Raw genomic sequence first — 17,623 nt, forward strand, 5'->3', positions numbered from 1 at the left:
TAAAGAGATTTGAGATATAATCATATGTGGGTGTTAGATTTTTCAATTATTATGTTCCAAATGAAAGTTTAGAACACTCATGGCTGGAACCCTAGCATTTCACATAGTTCTAGGCATTGTTGACCTAGACTATTTGATTGGTGAATGTCTGAATGACTGTTTTTAAATAAAATCCAGCATTCATGTAGCTGTCAGGTTTTTTTTTTTTAATCAAACACCTACACATCTGGTTTTAAAAACACTGGATTAGATGACAAGGCAATGAAAATCAAGAGGAAACTTCTCCAAGTACTTGAGACTAGAGTGGTGACCCTTTGGTAGTGGAATTCCTGGCATGGTAGTATATGGCCTCCAGCCAAATAAATTTAAATTTATTTTATTTTAAATTTATTTTATTTAAATCTGTAAGGTCACCATGCTAATACCTCTCTATACCAGTTATCAAGATACATGGTGATGTGTCAGTATTGGAGAATTTGAGAAGAAATAGGTTGTTACTGTAGTCAACACGAAATAACTTCAGAACAGTGTTCTTTGTTAAAAAAAAAAATTACAAACTGAGGCATGGAATGTCAGACCAACAGCTTTGCAAGGCTTCTGAGAAATCTTTCACATTATTTTTTTCTATTTGTTGAATTTATTTAAGCAAATCGATTTAGAAATACCATAAAATTAAACAAAACTTCTGACATATAAACAACTGGCATGTTCCTGAAACAAATGCTAACACCTGATAAAAGTTAATCCTTGTTTAGGAAAGCTGTCCATTAATAAGGTCAGTCTTCAGCAAAACTAAAACCATTCTCTTTCTTTAGCTTTCCTAGTCTGACAAGGCAATACCATCAAACCACAAAGACAATGCTGGAAGGACAGATCAGTAGCATTGTTTACAGCTGTTAAACAAGTTCATTCTTGGTGCCACATAAAAACAGATTAGCCAATCACATTAAATAAAACATGACTTTTTTCTTTCTCACAAGTCACTAAGTGGTGTTAATTATGGTCCTTGTCAATCACTTTTGGTAAAGGCTATTTACAGTGTAAATAATTTAAACCATTAAATCATTTACAGTGTACATGGCTGAACATGTGTGTGTGAATGATTTCAAATTTAAAGTAAAAAATTACTAGCAACTAAGAGTTGATGCTGTAAGAAAAGGAATTGCTTGGGAAAGGAAAATGTGAGCTGAATTTTACCTGAAAGTTTTCAAGGCATAAACAAGAGCATGTGAGTCTGAACTTTAAATGTATATAAAAGAAATACAATAGTTTTCCTTTATTAATTTCAAATATACTGTATTTTGAACGATTCAAGTAATGCAAGGCTATCAGAAATAACTTCATAAGCCATACAAGTATTAACTACATTTTCAATGTCTGAATTAAGAACGTTTTAAAAATTGTAGACTAAACCATGACAGTTTAGTTAAATAAATGATAAATGACTTTTTATTTGTACTTGTGATTCTTTTAATACAAATTGCTACCAACAAATATGTAAAGATATGTCAGATTACGCATTTAAACAAAGTACTTTGATTTAAACATAAAATAGATCCAAATGGTGCAAGTTTGTGCATAAGATCCCAGGAGTTGCCTGCTAACTTGAAGACAATCCTTTCTCTAATCAGAATCCATTATTCCTCAGCTGCAGATGAGATAGGGCACCATCTGTTGTAAACAGGGCACTGTTGTAAAGCCAGGATAATAGTCTTAAATTAAAATAATTCTCATTCAATGAAAAGACTTTCCCAAGTCTCTTCCAGCACTGTACGTAGAATAGTTTTCTGATCTCTTAATTTCATAAATTAACTTTTCTTTGATTCCATTTTTATGGTGGTTGAGTTCAGTTTTGTTTTAAAAATTGGTTTAAGTTTATATAAAACTCTGTACATATCCACAAATTATTGCATAAACAGCATAATTTTCAAGACAGTGTTTGCAAACACATGTCCAATACAGGGAAAGAAAAAACACTCAGTTTTCCCATCTGGCTTTTTTCTTCTTTTTTATTTGTTTGGGATATTCCTTGGTTCCAGACTTGGTCTGGGCAGGAGGCACACTACTTTGCTTCATATTTGACTTGGATTTATCTGTCTGGCACTTGGGAAGAGTTCTTGTCAGAATCATCTTTTGATAAGCTAACCGATGACTCAGTAGAAACCGCAGGTGGAAGCGTCTTGATGGGGTGACTGTTTTGACAAGTACTTCAGGTGGATCACTAGTGCTTACAGTCTTCGAGGAAAAAACCTTGTCATGTTTTGGATGGGATTTAGAGGTATTCACTGGAAGCTCTTCTCTAATTTCCTTTTCTAATTCTTCTGTGTCCTGTGCAAGAGTTATCTTCCACCTTGCTGCTTCTTTTTCTTTTTCATCTTTTTCTTTTTCCACTTGGAAGAGCTCCCTCTCCCTTTTCTTTATCATCATCTGAAATCTTGTGATCATCAGGAATTGGTTCTTGAGACTTCAGAAGTGAAGCTCTTTCTTCATCTACCCAGATCCCCCATTCTCCTGCTGGTGCATTCCAATCAGAGCCGGGATCTGCAGAAGACAGACCATCAATGTCAGAAAATATTGAGCGGTCACTCCAATTCCTTCCCCAGTCTTTTCCATTTGCAGTAGCATCTCCAGTGTCCTGACTCCAAGCAGATGGCTCAGTTTTCCTCTTGCCTGCAGTAGGTGAAATAGCTTTCCACTTCTCCTCACTTGCACTGATCTGTGAGGAGGGTTTTATAGATTTTTTTTTCATTCCAGCTTACTCCATTGACAGTGAAGCTTTCATTTAATCCTGAAGAAACCTGAAGTGTGGAATCTCCTTTTCCAGACTTAAAGTTGCTAACTTGAACATCTAGATGAGAATCAGCTTTATCCTTCTTGGAACCAACAGGAAATGATGCAGTTGCAAGTTGCTTGGTGGGAACTGTGGTGATATTTTCTATCCCAGGGACAGTTGAATCCAATGAACCAGAATCAGTCAACATTTTATCACATTTACGCTGCTGTCGTTTCTCTCTGACTAATTTTAGTTTCCCAGGCTCCTTCATCAACTTCCTTTCCATCATGGCGAGGACTGTTTTGCACTACTTCAGCGATGACTTTGCTTTCTTGTCTCTCTCTCGTGGCTGTTTTGCTGTTCTACTTCGAGGAGTTCGAACAACTTCACCCTCAGCCACTTCAATGGTCCGTCCATTTGGTCTGGGCTTCTCGGGCAGTTTCTTCCGGTTCTTCTTCCTGCGCCCCTCGTTTTTGAGGTTCTTCAGCAAGGCTAGGTCGTCAAGGCTGAGGCTGGCGAGGCCGCCAACTCCCTTTTGAGCGGCGGGCTCCTCCATTTCTTGCGGGCGCCAGCACAAGCCGTGGCCCAGCCTTAGCATCGCAGGAAGAGCAGCAGCAGCCCGAGCGCTCCCATGCACCACCAGGATCACCCAGCCCAGGTACCGCTTCAGCTCCAGGCCCAGGTCGAGGCCCAGTTTGGTGCACAGAAAGCCCAGGAGGGCCGGGAGCCTTTCCTGCATCCGGGCAGAGCCCTCCTTGGACTGCTGGGCCAGCTCGTCCTGCCAGCTCCCTGCAACCATCTTCCCTCCTGGCAGAGGGACTTGCAGGATGATGCTGGGGCATAGAGATGCCATTTAAGAGTCAGGGGGAAGGGCGGAGGGCCGGGCTGGATAGCCTCAGGCAAACACATCGCTGTCACTCCTCCTGCCAGAGCCAGGAATCTGCCGCCACAGCTAGGGCAGAGGGGGCACCCAGTTCTCCCCTAGTCAGCCTCACTCCACCACAGCCAGGAGGAGAAGGGCAGACGGGAGCGAGCGTCTCCAGTACCAGCCCTTAAGTGGCATCTCGATGCCAGCGCCAGGTCCCACTGACCTCCCTTGGAGGAACAATTGGAATCTATCACTTTATAAAGCCCTGATCAATGATGCGACTTACACTGGAGCAGTGTGACCCTTGGAGTTATTGGTTTCTATGCACTGAGTAAAGTTATCTGGAAAATGTCAAAGAATGATAATAAATTAACTGAAGAAAGACCTGAGAAGTTGTGGATCAGGACCAAGATGAGGACTATCTATTGATTGACCAGAAGCAGAGGCTAATCCAAGGCAGGGATGAACTTCAGACCCAGGATTGGCCTGCTCATGAGGCCCAGGGCCACCCATGTTAGCCATCTTGGGCATGGCTCCATGAACTACTCTGATAGGACAAATCACTCAAGATTTTGCAGATTCTTGAAGTTGCCAGTTCTGACCTAGAGCTGAGAGCTCCAGGATTATCCCTCTTCACACAAGCCGCTGACAGCAATGCTGATAAACAGGTGTTGCCTGAAGAAGTAATCAACTTGACCAAGAGATATTTCAAAAACAGCAAAGGCACTGTTTTATGCACAGCCCAACCAGATTCAAAAAAGAAAAAGATTGTGTCTAACTGAAAATGTTATCAGATGTTGGAGTGTGGATGAGAATTCTGACTGCATCTACAGGATGGGTTATCAAGAAGGGGAGACAGAACTCCCAGGCACATGTGAGAACTGCTTCCCACCTGAGGAGTGTCTGCTTCTTCAGGGGAGACTCAGTTTAACCTTAGGGCCTTATAACTGAGTCAGCCCCACCAAGTTCATCTGGGGTAATCCCCCTTACTTAAAGTCAATTGATTATGGACTTTGATCATATCTACAGAAGACCATCATAGCAGCCTACATTAGTGTTTTACTGAATAACTGGAGATTGGAACCAATCAAGATAACTCATAAAAGGGACCATCACCAAAATTTCCCTTCATTCCACTTCTCTTCTCAGATGAGCACTGCTACAACAAACCCTTAATGAAAACTTTTATGTCTTGGTCCTCAACTAAGCAAGGTTTTTTTCCATGGGTAAATTTTATTTAGAAAGGTTCTGTATGACAGCATTATTCACATTTGACATTTTTCCTCATTAAAAGCAATTTATAACCCAAATCAATTTACAGATTCAATGTAATCTCAATCAAAGTTTCACAAAAGTTATTCTCAGCTTTCAAACAAATGACCCTAAAACTCATATGGATCACAAGAGACCTTGAATAGCTAAAGCAATCCTAAATAATAAAAATGAAGCTGGAGTCATCACAATACCAGATTTCAAGACATATTACATATTCAGGGCAGTTATAATCAAAACAGCTTGGTACTACCACAAGAATAGACATGTGGACAAATGGAACATACTAGTAACTCCAGAAATTAATTCACACATCTACAATCAAGTAAACTTTAACAAACTAAAAATCACTCCTGGGAGTGTCTTTGGGTGTTGGGGTAATTGGATCTCTGCATGCAGAAATATGAAAAAAAAAAAAAAACCTTAACTTACATCTTATAGAAAAGTCAACTCACAATGGAACAAGGATCTAAATCTAAGACCTGATGCCATCAAATTACCAGAGGAAAGGTTGGGGAAAACACTGAAAGACATTCACATAGGAAAAGACATCTTGAACAAGACCCTGGAAGCATAGGCAATAATGGCAAAAATACACAAATGGGGTCACATCAAGCTAAGAAGCTTATGCACAGAAAGGAAATGCTCAACAAAATAAAGAGGCAACCAACAGACTTGGAAAAAATATTCACAAACTATACATCTGATAAAAGGCTAATATCCAGCATATATAAGGAGCTCAAAAAATCAACAACAAAACAAATAATCTAGTTAGGGAATAAGGATATGAACAGACATTTTTCAAAGGGTGACATACAAATGGCCTACAGGCTTAAGATGCTCAAAATCACTAGGCATCAGAAAAATGCAAAGAACAACCACCATGAGGTTTCACCTTACCCCAAAGGAAATCCTGGTGTGGGACTGACTGGCCAGAGTGTCCAGGGCAACAGACAACCACAGAGGACTGTGCCCCGACAGACAGCCCTGGGGGTCAGGAATGCCTCACCATCCAGAACCCTCAGGAATGGTAACCAGCAAGTGCTTTTGTTGAGGGATGAAGGTTCTGACCCAGAAGGGCAGTGCCCGCCTTGCCCACTGTCCACAGTGTGGCATTCACCTTCTGAGAGCCTGGGCTGCTTATGAGAGGCCTACGAAAGGTTTCCAATGCAAAAATTACCTCAGATGGTCTGCAATGACACGAGGATTCCCCAGTCTGTTGCCTCTCGAAATAGCAAGTCCATTATGTCATAGTTAATATACAAGCATAACAATAAACACAGCTGTTTCAGAATCACTTCTTCTTTGTTAAATGTGCATGCAAACAGCAGGTCCCTGCCATGGTTTCTGTGAGCAGACCAAGTAAAGTCTGGGTTAAACCCACACAAAGTCTGCTGATGCTGAAGGAGATTTCTGAGCATGTTTTCGGTTGTGCTTGAAAGATGTTCATTTGTGGAAAACTACTCAGGGCTTGACCAGTCAGCCTCCTGTGAATGCAGCAGCCACTAAGGACAGAAAAGTGTCACCTGAGCTGTCTATCTCCAGCACTTGTCCTAAAGGGCCAATGTCCCCAAGACCATGTCTTGTCACCGTGCAGATATGGGTATTTGTTGAGTGAGCCCCACTGGACTTTAAGTCTTGCTTAGTGCAGGATAGGCCATAACCATTTCTGCATTGGGTGGAATTGATTTGGTCCACAGCGAAGTTTGTTCTCCTTACTCAGCACCCTGTCCTTCAGGGCTATGCAGTTTGAAAAGTGACCCTTCAGCGGGAGCTACAATATTAAGCTTAATTTCAGGGTCATCACCTCCAGCTGGGAACTCCTGCCATGCAGCCACAAATAAAAACAGCTTGAGTCCACTGAACACGGTGTAGTGCTGAGAAACAAATCCGGGTTCCCTTACAGAAATATCCCCCGACCTCAGAATTCTGGCATCTTTACTCACTATGCCACAGCACTGGCCCCTGGAATTCTGGCATCTTTTACACTAAGGATGATTGATTGATTTAGTTAGTAAAGTGACGCAGTTTATTTTGGTTTCCTGGTCATTGTGGGGCATTGCTGCACCCTTCAGGGCTGAGTCCTCCCCCTGAGAGGGTGCGCACTCCTTGGAAGAGGGCTCTGGGGACCGGATACAGCAGAGGGTTGCAGGGGAAGAAGCACAAGAGTCAGAGTTCTGGAATGTGGGGAGAGTCCTGGAATGTGGGGAGAGGGGCGAGCCAGAGAGCTGGTGCAGACTCCTGCATAGACTGCGGTGGCACAATTCTGAGATGTGGTCTGCACTGCCGTCTGCAGGGGCACCGCATGGAGGGCAGGAGCAGCCCGCCACAGCTCCAAGTCCATTGGGCATCGGGGCCTGCCCTGCCTTCCCTTGGCATGGGAGGACCAGCCACACTCAGCAGCTTACCCAGCCAGCAGGCGGAGCCTCACCCAGCTCCCAGAAGCTGTTGAACTCCTTCTGCCCAGGAAGAGTTGGGCACTTCATGCACAAGGTGCAGCCGGAGCTCCGGCTCCAGTGACATCAACACCTCCAGTGCATGAGTTCAGCGTCCATGCCACCCAGGGCGTGCACTGGTGGTGGGGTCCCAGGGCACCGCAGGACACAGGGCCTTGTCCTGGCTATAGCGCCACCACCTGCTGCAGGTGTGGACTCTCAGCACCCGAGGCAGCCTGGTAGGAAAGGGCTGGAGAGAGTGTGGTGGCCCAAAGGCCACAAGTGCCAGAACAGGATAGAGGCTGGGGCAGTCCTGACGGAGGCCCCCGGTGGCCGCAGCCCACCATCCAGGCCAGGGCCGTGTACCACTGCAAACTCCATAGTGCGTGGGCACAGTAGGTTAGCAAGGTGGACTGTGGCTTCGGGGCTGGGCTGTAGCCCTCAGTGAACAACAGGTGGTAGGCAATGGTGGGTCAGGGCAGGAACCCCATGCCATCCCCACCCACCCCCGGCCTGGCCAGCTGCTGCTCTGTGACCGGGAGCCTGGCCCTTGAAGTTCCTGCAGTTCAGCTGTGCTGCAGTTGATTTCTCAACAATGTTGCAGTGGATTCGTTTCTGAGAGGAGGAGCGTGGTGGGGGCAAGAGGCGTGGAGTCACCACATAGACCCCGGGAGTCGGGTGAAAGCAGGCTTGAGGCAAGCAGCCCGCAGACTCGTTTATTTCAGTTGGTACAACATCTTATGTAGCCAAGACCAGCCAATCTGGTCAAGGGGCAGTCTATGCCCCAACCAATCACAGCCTGTTGCCAGGCAGTTTCTAAACCCATCCAATCACAGCCTGTTGCCAGGCAGTTTCAAATCCATCCAATCACAGCCTGTTGCCAGGCAGTTTCCATTGCCAGGTGGGTTTCAAAGCCATTCCTGAGTAACTGAGGCTCGCTTGCCAGTGGCCACCTTGGCATGACCTTCTCATTCCACACACAGCTGCACTAAAGGAAAGTGGAACCCCACTCCTTTTCCCATCTGGCCCAGGATACACTGAGCTCCGCCCTCCTGCAAATCCCACAGGCACAGCTCTCTAAGGCTTTTCCTTTGGTTGTTCGTGGATAACTTTAATAAAGGTCATTTAAGAGCAGTGTAAGGGGTCAGCGCTGTGGTGTAGTGGGTTAAGGCTCCACCTGCGGCACTGGCATCCAAGTAGGGGCCGGTTCGAGTCCTGGTTCTCTTTGCCTCTCCCTCTATGTAACTCTGACCCTGAAATAAATAAATAAATCTTTTGAAAAAAGAAAAGTGTCAGTTTTTAAGGACTCCAGAAGTGAGATTAAAATCAACCATTTAGACAGGGTTTTTAGTGCATATATCAACTTACATTGTGTGCTATTTTAGTGTTTGGGGAAAATGAAAATATTATCTTTAGCATAACAGATATGTCTATTTTAAGTGTAAAAAATAACAAATGCTGGTGAAGATGTGGGGAAAAGTTACCCTGATGTACTTTTGATAGGAATGTAAGAAGAAAGAGGAATCCTCAGAAAACTGAAAATAGATCTAGCATATGACCCACTTATCCCACTCCCAGGAATTTACCCACTGGAAATGAATCAACATATGAAAGTTTTCTGTACCCCTCATGTTTATTCCAGCTCAGCTCAAAATAGATAAGATGTGGAATTAACCCCAGATATCAATCAACTGACGACTGGATAAAGAAATTGTATGTATAGGTGATGGAATACCACTCATCCATTGAAAATAATAAAATCTTTTCTTTTGCAACAAAAATGATGCAATACAAGACCATTATGCTTAGTGAAATAAAGAAGTTCATAAAACACAAATATCATGTTTCCCTGATCTGTAGTAACTAATATACAGAGTACAAAAAGTAATTCATAGGTGCATATTTGTTAATCTGAGATTCAATTATTTTTATAGCCCTAATCTATACTCCTGAAGAGCAATTGTTTTTCTACTTAGTATTTATTGAATCCTTTATTTAATGAAACGTTAAGCTTGTGATTACAAAATAAATTTAAATTATGCCATTGTGAAAATTTAAAAGAAAAATAATACAGAGGAGGGAAGCTGGGAGTGAGGGAAAAATGGTAGGGTAGGAAGTAACATCATGCTCTTAAAATTGAATATATGTGAAATGCATGAAATTGGTTCCCCTTATATAAAAATTGAAGAAAAATATCAACTTATATGTAAACTGTTGTTTGTGCATTCTGTTCATTATAGCTATATGGATTATTAACTGATTTGTTTGTATTTAGTGCTGTCCTTATGGTGGATGTTTTATGCCTGTTCTCAGCACCTCTGACTACTATATAATTTAGTTTCCCTTTTTTCATGTCTACTTTTCAAGAAATAATTGAAATAATTTACCTTTTATTGGGTAAAGAGTCCTGTAAGTATCAGGTCAAATTGTTAATCATGTCATTCAAGTCTTCCATATCCACTTTTCCATTGTCCAGTTTTTAATCAATTTGAGAGTGGGATGTTGAAATTTCCAACTATGATCATGGTTTAACTATTTCTTCTTAAATTTCTTCTTAAATTTCTATTAGATCTTTTTTGCTTCATGTAATTTGAAGCTCTATTATTAGCTACATAATGTTTGGAATAGTTATGAACTTTTGGTGAATTAGTAACCTTTATCATTATGTAAAAAAATGAGTCACCTACAGAAGACATCTCTATACACACATCGCTCACACATCTTTGAGTCACCATCATATTGCAATCAAGCCCTCCCCAACCCACTAACACATGCTATGAAATAGCTGCATCTCAAACTTACTAAAGAATTCATGTCTTGTCAGTCTAATGGACACTATTGGCCATGCCTTTTTTCTTTAAATGAAATTTCCCACAGTCTTCTATACACCTCTCAGTTTTTCTTCTTTACCTCTATTGTGCCCCTTGTAAATCTGGTTTCCTTTCTGTCCTTCCCTGGCCTGTGGGCACAAGGGCAGTGAGAAGGCCCCTATGGACTGACAGTTGACTGCATGCTGAGTCAGCAACATCTGCTCTCCCTCTGGCTCACAGGCTGTGGCAACCCCACACCCAGGATGCCTAATCCCAGAGGTCCAGCTCTAGGTGTCTGGAGGCCTAGTACTGCTCAGGGCTTATAAAGGGTCTGGTGGATGCTGAGCTACTGCCCAGGGTGGCCACGGCCTGACCTGCAGCTCATGTGGACCCATGGTGCCTTGGCTACCACACAGGCCTCTCATGAGGACCCCAAAGGGTGCATCAGCAGAAGGCAACAAAATCAGTAGCAAGAAGTTTTCTGAATATATATTAACTTTTTCTCACAATAGATATATAAACATTTAAATATAACTTTAGATTCAATTTCAAAAATGGCTGTAATTCTCAACTGGCTCTCAAAATTGTCAGATCATCAACAATCCTCTCTGATGAGCCCACTGTCATGCAGCCCAGCCACCACTGGCCTCAGGGACTCCCACCCCTTCACCTTTACTTGAAGGCTCTCAGGTACTCTGCACACCTGTGCTAAGGCAGGCCATTGGTCTGAGCCCTGAGTGTAAGCTGAGGGCACAGGGCTGCCTCCTGTCTCTGGGTCCTGGGCACTCCTGCTTTATGGGTGATGGGGAGATGTGAGGAAGGTCCCCAGGCTCCAGCACCAGGTGGGGCCCACTGCAAACCTGAGCAGTGCTGTCTTCAGACCTGAAACTGGCTGGGGACTCCTTGGCTACGAGAAGCCACTCTGGACCCCTCTCAGATCCCACCCCTCACCATGGGCATGAACCTGCACCTTATCCAGGTCCAAGGGCTCAGCAAGACTTGGTCTCACTTGTGTATGGCAACAGCAAGAAGAAGGGAAAGAGAGTTATGGTGGACTGCCTGGAGGAGGTGTGTTTGTCAGTGGGGGAGAGCTGGTCACAGAAACCATGCTTCTCTGCTCTGCCTTCCCACTGCCCAGATCTTCATGGGTCCTGTGTGGCTTGAAGACACTTTCCACAAACCATGCCCAGCTTCAGCCAAGAGCCGAGAGCACCCTTGCCACATGGCTGTCAGGGTCTGTATTCCAGCTGGCTTCTCCAGGATGGAAGGCAAAAGCAGATCAGGGTGCCTGCAAGGACAATTTCACTCTGTTGCAAACTCTCAACATCAGGAAGGAGCTGGCTGGGCTCTGGAGGGGGCCTCGCAGCTCTGCCTGCTCCCTGGTTGGGCTTGGAGAGGGGCACCTTGGAAGAGCAGTCACATGGAGGGGCAGAGTTGTTCCTAGGAACACCTCTGCATGTCCACCAGGGGCAGGAGGCATGGGCCCTGCTGCCTGCATCCTGCAGAGTATGAAGGAACTCTGCTCCAGGCTCATCCTTGCTGGGGAAAGCACATGGTCCCTCTCCCAGCATACTGAGTGTGACACTCTCCCTGGCTGCCTGACACATGACCAGCATGTCCCTCCTCCACAGGCTGGCTGCCATCTCTGTGGATCACTGGCCTTGGAGCTGGCAGCGTATGGCCAGGCATGTATCGGACTAGGAAGTTGGTGAAGTCTACATATTAAACAGAAAACCTAGAGCCCTGGATTCTGGTTTGGTGATGGAGAGCATTGGAAAGGGTCCTGTGTTGCACACTGAGTGTGACCACAGGGTTGGGAGGGTCAACACAGTACCCATACCCCCTCACTGGGAATTCCCCAGGGTCTCGATCCACCCCCCAGCCATCACATTTCTTTTCCCACTGCCCACTGTCTCCATCTCTGCAGACCAGCCATAGCATGGGTTGTCAATGCAAACCCTAACTCTTCTTTTTGTGAGATCTAAAAATGAATGAACATTTGCCAATGTGGACGGGACCACTGAGGACTAGGTTCTGGGTGGCCAGGGCCTGGTGATGCTGGTTTCAGGAAGATGGGGAGCAGAGAGGGAGGGGAGTTTTCTCTGTTCCAGTGCTATGAACATAGTCTTCTAACCACATGCATTAGCACTGTGGGACAGTGTCCTGGAGAGGCAGGTGAACGTGGAGTAGTACTGACCTGAGATGGAGTTCAGGCTCCTGGGGAGTCTGCACACAACTTGGGAACCACATTGACAGGCAGTTCTGAGGGCTTCTGTTTATAACTAAACTCACCGAGTGCTTGTCGGGATGAGTCTAGAATCAGAGTGATTAGCAGATGGGACTACCTCATGGAAACCTATGGGAGTCCTGCAGAAGGATACACTCCCAGGCTTCCTGCACAGATGGGGAAAGCAAGGATCAGAGATGTCAGTGACTTCATTCTCCCAGCAAGAGATGGGTCTCACCATGCTTGGGGGTAGAACTCCAAACCCCTCGATCTCATCTCTCTGTCAGGGCTCTGAGAGGTCACCCAGGCAGCAGTACTGCAGGTAACTGGGCTGATTAAGACTGATTGTTGCTGTCTCCCCAATAACACCACCTGGAGAAAACTCAGGGACCATCAGGGGCAAGGGGGGGCACTATGGTTGATTCCAAGAGCAGTGGGGAAGGTTTCACTGACAGCAGAGGAGCAGGTGTGTGCAGCTGTCCCCTAGCTGTGCATCTGTGCACAGCCTCTCATGTTTTCTCACTGCAGGTCAGATGAGGTGCTGGCTGCATATCTGCTGCCCAGGGCCACACTGACCCAGGAACAGCTGCTCACTGACCTCAGGCCTAACCATAATCTGCTAAACCCAAAATGAGCCAGGCAGGTCACACTGCACGCTTAGGGAACTCTCTGAGTGCTCAGACAATTGAGTTGGTGGACAATGCAAGAAAGGTAGAGAAAAGGGGGCCAAGATGGGTTGTGACCCTGTATTGCCCAGAGATGAGAACAGACCTGTTCTTGGTCATCTGGGGGCTTGGTCAGGTAACAAGAATGTCAGCCTCAGAAAGCAGGCTTCTTCTGGCTATCCCCTGCTGATGCAACCCTGCACACGGATGTGGTTCTGGGTAGCCATGCCCTGCAGCTTGGGAGACCTTGTGGGAGAAGGCAGAGCTGTGTGCCACAGCAGACTGGGGAGAGTGGCTCCATGGACTTACCTGGTTCTGTCTGTGAGGCGGGGGAGACCCACAGCCCACCATGCAAGGCTGGATTTGGCTTAGACAAGTCTGTGTTACTCCCTTAAGAAGACTGATCCAGGTGGCTGTGTGAGGAATGAGCCCAGAGAGGGAGCAACAGGCAGGCACCTTCTTGGGTCCCTTTACTGCAGCCTCTGGTCAGCAATGACAGGAGGAAGGGGAGTGAAAGGTTGGGTTCTTAAGCTGCTCTGTTGCTGTCTTGATAGATTCTGTCCAGTCTTAACAGGTGGCCCTCTTTCCTGTCACCTTCTAAGTTCTTGGTTTCAATTTCCTGATGTTCTGCTCCAGGGAGCCTCACTCCCTCACCCCCAGTCATCTCCCCTCTCCTCCAGGCCTGCATTAGGGAGGGAGGTGACTGATGTCTCCCAGTGGTGGAAGAGGCTGCCCATGGAGCCAGGGTATCTGCAGGGGCCTGAAGGAAGGGGTGGGGCCTCTGTGACAGTGTGGGTGGAAACAGAGGCCCTGGCTGTAACCAAGTTATACTACGTAGAAAGGGTCACCTCCAAAGGCTTAGAGAGGACTAAGGTTTTTCAAAAAGATTTGTTTTATTTATTTGAAAAACAGAGTTACAGTTATTTAAAAAACAGAGCCGGCGCTGTGGCTCACTAGGCCAATCCTCCGCCTTGCGGCGCCGGCACACCGGGTTCTAGTCCCAGTCGGGGCTCCGGATTCTGTCCTGGTTGCCCCTCTTCCAGGCCAGCTCTCTGCTGTGGCCAGGGAGTGGTGGAGGATGGCCCAAGTGCTTGGGCCCTGCACCCCATGGGAGACCAGCATAAATACCTGGCTCCTGCCATCGGATCAGTGCGGTGCGCCGGCCGCAGCGTGCCAGCTGCGACGGCCATTGGAGGGTGAACCAATGGCAAAGGAAGACCTTTCTCTCTGTCTCTCTCTCACTGTCCACTCTGCCTGTCAAAAAATAAATAAAATAAATAAAAAATAAAAAAAATAAAAAACAGATAGAGGTGCAGCCCGAGAGAGACGTCTTCCATCTTTTGGTTTACTCCCCAAATGACTGCAATGCTTGGAGCTGGGCAGATCCAGAACCAGAAGCCAGGAGCTTCCTCTGGGTGTCCCACATGAGTGCAGGAGCCCAAGGACTTGGGCCATCTTCTATTGCTTTCCCAGGCCACAGCAGAGAGCTGGATCGGAAGTGGAGCAGCTGGTCTCACACAGGCACCCATATGGGTGCCAGCACTGTAGGCGGCAGCTTTACCTGCTACGCCACAGTGCCAGCCCCAGAAGTAAGGTTTAAACAGCAGCTCTCCACACATACCCCCCACTGCTGTTCATTCTGCAAGTGGCAGCGAGAGCTTCAGATTCAACATTGTGCACGCAAGCCAGATCTGGCAGTAGGAGGTCATGTGCTCCAGGCAGACCCCAGAGGTAAGCAGAGCAGCTGGGGGCTGAGCAGAGATGCTGTCTCTGCTCCTGTCTGTCCCCCTGGGGGCTGTGGCTGCACAGAGCTGGGAGCACAGGGTTAGGGGTGCCAGCCCAGAGGAAGCTACAGGGACAGGATGTGTCTGGGGACACTGGCCGAGAGGCTACAGGTGACTTTCACCAAAACAGGGTTGGGTGGGGGCTGGGTGCCATTCTGTATTTTCACAAGGCTCTGGGTGTGAGCTTCTCCCATCTGCACCACAGCCTCTGGCCAAGAGCCAGCTTGGGGACCCAGGCTTTTGGGAGAGGCACTCAGCTTTGTGAGGCAGCGTCCTTCCCTGACTGCCCTCTGGGGAGACCCTGGCTGCAGTGAGGTCGGGAAATCAAGGCAGGCCTCTCTCGATGATCTGATTTTCCAGCTGTCTGAGAGACAGGTCCTGGCCCCAGATGACTGCACAGCCCTCATTCCTCCCACTTCTCAGAAGCTTCCTTGGATGTTCTGACACACCCGGCTAAGGCAGCTCCTGCAGATTCTGGCTAAGCCTGACCTTCCTCTGAACCAGCTTGACCGAAAAAGCCCCACCCAGCCTCGGTTGGGCCCAAGTGGCTTTCTCTGAAGAGCCCTGCTGTCACAACAGGAATTGCTGGCTGTCCTGGCAGCAGACAGGAAACATCATTCTGTTGGGGGAAAATAACCCTCTCAGCACAAACATAGTAATGAATAAGTGGCTAGCTTATATACTGTGCTAAATTGACCCAGGGCTGACTCTGCCATGTCTGAACAGAGCCTCAGGGGTGGACTGGCCAGGACCCTCCAGTGAGCATCCTGGTGTTTGGGAGGCAGGAGCAGCCAGTGAAGGAGAAGAGGACAGAGGACACCTGTGTGGTCACATGGCAGGGGAAGGAGGAGATGCAGTGAGGTTTCTGGTCACAGCCAGAGTGGTGTCAGGCACTGGGTCACCTCACTAAATGTGATGAAATGCAGCTTTCCACTCACATCAGGACCTGGTTCTCTGTGTCCAGCAGGTGCAGTCCCATGAGTCCCCTCAGATGGTTGCAGTGGACACCAGCAGGATGGGGAATCCTTGGCAATGCCCACTAGGGAGCCAAAGACCAGGTTCCCTGGCACAGCTGCCCCCTTGCAGAGTGTGTTCAGGGAGAGGAAGCCTGCTGCCCTGCAAGGAAAGAGACACGGACAAGGTTGAGAGGACACAACCAGCAGGGTCAGTCGTGGTCACTGTCACTGACCCTCGCATAGGTCTTGTTGCAGACACGGTTCTTCATAACACATTTCCATGGATGGTTTCATGCCCTCTAAGCTTGGATTTCAAACATTTTCTGCGCCCAGGTAAACCCATCTTTTGATTCCATTTTCTAGAGACTTGCAGCCATCTCATCCAGTGTCGATGCAGCAAACAGCAATGGCTGTCAGAAAAGACGGCAGGGAAGCCAGGCTGCCAGAACTGCTCCCTCATCCTCTGCTGTTTTTCTCACTATACCTCTGCCAGTTCATGTTCTGCCCAAAGCTTCACATCTATCATAACTGGAGAAGAAAGGGAATTTTAGGAGCAAAAAATCTTGGGGCTAGTGTTGTAGACAGCGTGTTGAGCCACCACCTGAAACACTGGTATCCCATATGGGAGTGCCAGTTGGAGTCCAGGCTGCTGTACTTCTGAGGCAGCTCTCTGCTAGTGCACATGGGAAGGCAGCAGAAGATGGCCCAAGTATTTGGGACCCTGGAACTCACATAGGAGACCCAGATGGAGTTCCAGGTTCCTGGCTTAGACTCAACTGGTGTAGCCATTTGGGGAGTGAATCAGCAGATGGAAGAACTCTTTCTCTCTGTTACTCTACTTTTCAAACAAATGAAACAAAACAAAAATAAGAAACCCTTGGCACAGTGATGTTGGAAGAAAGGGATCTTTCAATGAAAACTAATTGTGACTGACCCAGAATCTCCTCTCAGGACAGAGGCAGGCATGCAGCAGGGCTCAGGCTGGAGAGGCTGGTCAGTCCCTGCTCAGATGCAGGTGTTGGGCCACCTCCCTCTGACTGTAGGGAATTAGGCCACCTCCCTCTGACCCAGGCCAGGGAGGGGGGAATGAGGAGCAGCTTCCTATCCTGGTCTCCTTACAAGAGTGACCTGTGATTTTACATTGTCAGTTTCCACAATTTCAGAAACATCCATGGACAAGAGGAGATTTAACTTTCACCCAGAGTTAAAAAAAAAAGATGTATAATGGTGACAATAATGTTAAAACTTCTCTTGCTTTATTCCTCTTATTAGAGGAATTGATGTGCTAGGCTTTAAGTAATTAGAGCCCATGGGATTTTTGGAGAAACTGGCAGGCATGGAGTCTCAGCTCTCATCTCCAGGGGGCCCTGCCTTCCTTACATGTTTTCAGCAGCAGGGACTGAGCTCCAGGCAGAGATTCCCCAGTGAGTTCTGGTGCCAGGCCTCAGACCCTCCCCAGAGCTCCCTGTCATGGTGAGGGGCATGGGTCCCAAGAACACTTTACAGGAGACTGGGGCCACTGTGCTGGAACTACAGTGAGACAGCCATCACTTACGGCAAACGAAAGGGAAGGAAAGCTTGTCCAATCTTCAGTGGATGTGGATTGAGTGACTTTATCAATGATTTTGAGTCAGTAAACTAAGCTTTGTGTGTGAGGGCACACAGCCCACCACACCCATGGAGTGTGAGATCCCCTAACTCAATGCCAGTCACAGGGTGACTGTGTGTTAAAGGCACAATGAGCACAGGTAACCTCTGGACACCTAAAGCCCAACGAGAAAGCATCTTGCATGCTGCACCAGGGAGCATTTTGTTCTCGTCTGTCTTTGATCT

The 17,623-nt window shown here is 46.9% G+C and overlaps 1 pseudogene; it reads right to left on the reverse strand.

Annotated features, from left to right (window-relative positions):
* Window positions 1–1,833: 1,833 nt before the first annotated feature.
* The window catches only part of LOC127488995 (protein LYRIC pseudogene), a 103,917-nt pseudogene continuing 88,127 nt past the window's right edge, over window positions 1,834–17,623 (reverse strand).

The sequence above is a fragment of the Oryctolagus cuniculus genome, unplaced genomic scaffold, assembly GCF_964237555.1.
Source record: "Oryctolagus cuniculus unplaced genomic scaffold, mOryCun1.1 SCAFFOLD_55, whole genome shotgun sequence".
NCBI lineage: Eukaryota > Metazoa > Chordata > Mammalia > Lagomorpha > Leporidae > Oryctolagus > Oryctolagus cuniculus.